Source organism: Labrus mixtus, unplaced genomic scaffold (assembly GCF_963584025.1).
Source record: "Labrus mixtus unplaced genomic scaffold, fLabMix1.1 SCAFFOLD_101, whole genome shotgun sequence".
NCBI lineage: Eukaryota > Metazoa > Chordata > Actinopteri > Labriformes > Labridae > Labrus > Labrus mixtus.
This window is the reverse complement of record NW_026870107.1, coordinates 150,001-152,254: the sequence shown is the minus strand read 5'-3', so window position 1 is coordinate 152,254 and position 2,254 is coordinate 150,001.

Below are 2,254 nucleotides of genomic sequence, written 5' to 3'. Positions count from 1 at the left end.
GTTCTCCTGTGATCCTGTAGTTCTTCTGTGATCTTGTAGTTCTCTCTGTGATCTTGTAGTTCTCTCTGTGATCTTGTAGTTCTTCTGTGATCTTGTAGTTCTCCTGTGATCTTGTAGTTCTCATGTGATCTTGTAGTTCTTCTGTGATCTTGTAGTTCTTTTGTGGTCTTATAGTTCTCTGTGAACTTGTAGTTCTTCTGTGATCTTGTAGTTCTTCTGTGATCTTGTAGTTCTCATGTGATCTTGTAGTTATTCTGTGATCTTGTAGTTCTCCTGTGATCTTGTAGTTCTCTGTGAACTTGTAGTTCTTCTGTGATCTTGTAGTTATTCTGTGATCTTGTAGTTCTCTGTGATCTTGTAGTTCTCTGTGATCTTGTAATTCTCATGTGATCTTGTAGTTCTTCTGTGATCTTGTAGTTCTCTCTGTGATCTTGTAGTTCTCTCTGTGATCTTGTAGTTCTCCTGTGATCTTGTAGTTCTCATGTGATCTTGTAGTTCTTCTGTGATCTTGTAGTTCTCTTGTGATCTTGTAGTTCTTCTGTGATCTTGTAGTTCTCTTGTGATCTTGTAGTTCTCCTGTGATCTTGTAGTTCTCATGTGATCTTGTAGTTCTCCTGTGATCTTGTAGTTCTCATGTGATCTTGTAGTTCTTCTGTGATCTTGTAGTTCTCTTGTGATCTTGTAGTTCTTCTGTGATCTTGTAGTTCTCTTGTGATCTTGTAGTTCTCTTGTGATCTTGTAGTTCTTCTGTGATCTTGTAATTCTCATGTGATCTTGTAGTTCTCCTGTGATCTTGTAGTTCTTCTGTGATCTTGTAGTTCTCCTGTGATCTTGTAGTTCTCCTGTGATCTTGTAGTTCTCTTGTGATCTTGTAGTTCTTCTGTGATCTTGTAGTTCTCCTGTGATCCTGTAGTTCTTCTGTGATCTTGTAGTTCTCTCTGTGATCTTGTAGTTCTCTCTGTGATCTTGTAGTTCTTCTGTGATCTTGTAGTTCTCCTGTGATCTTGTAGTTCTCATGTGATCTTGTAGTTCTTCTGTGATCTTGTAGTTCTCTCTGTGATCTTGTAGTTCTTCTGTGATCTTGTAGTTCTCATGTGATCTTGTAGTTCTCATGTGATCTTGTAGTTCTTCTGTGATCTTGTAGTTCTCTCTGTGATCTTGTAGTTCTTCTGTGATCTTGTAGTTCTCATGTGATCTTGTAGTTCTCTGTGAACTTGTAGTTCTTCTGTGATCTTGTAGTTCTCATGTGATCTTGTAGTTCTCTGTGAACTTGTAGTTCTTCTGTGATCTTATAGTTCTTCTGTGATCTTGTAGTTCTCCTGTGATCTTGTAGTTCTCTTGTGATCTTGTAGTTCTCCTGTGATCTTGTAGTTCTCTTGTGATCTTATAGTTCTTCTGTGATCTTGTAGTTCTCTCTGTGATCTTGTAGTTCTCTTGTGATCTTGTAGTTCTCTTGTGATCTTATAGTTCTTCTGTGATCTTGTAGTTCTCTCTGTGATCTTGTAGTTTTCATGTGATCTTGTAGTTCTCTTGTGATCTTGTAGTTCTCTTGTGATCTTGTAGTTCTCATGTGATCTTGTAGTTATTCTGTGATCTTGTAGTTCTCCTCTGATCTTGTAGTTCTCATGTGATCTTGTAGTTCTCTCTGTGATCTTGTAGTTCTCTCTGTGATCTTGTAGTTCTCCTGTGATCTTGTAGTTCTCATGTGATCTTGTAGTTCTTCTGTGATCTTGTAGTTCTCCTGTGATCCTGTAGTTCTTCTGTGATCTTGTAGTTCTCATGTGATCTTGTGGTTCTCTCTGTGATCTTGTAGTTCTCCTGTGATCTTGTAGTTCTTCTGTGATCTTGTAGTTCTCCTGTGATCTTGTAGTTCTTCTGTGATCTTGTAGTTCTTCTGTGATCTTGTAGCTCACCGAACAAGGCACACACGGACCATTTGGAAATTGCGGGTGAGGGCTCCGTAATTAAATTCTTCTGTTTTGGTCATTTTGAAAAAGTCTACATTTGTTCTGTTCAGAATAATTTCACATCAAAGTTCAAAGTCGTATAGAAAAAAAACTCTATCGCTTAAAAATAATGGGAAAACAATCAGCCAATCAGAACACATCTTACCTTTTCCTACTTCTCTGATTCATCACCAGTTACCTGCAGCTCGAGGCTCCGCCTACTTCCAGGTACCCTCATGACTAATTACAGATGATGTCATTACTGTGAATGTTTCTTCTTGTGAAACTGTTAATTGTGTCCAATCAGC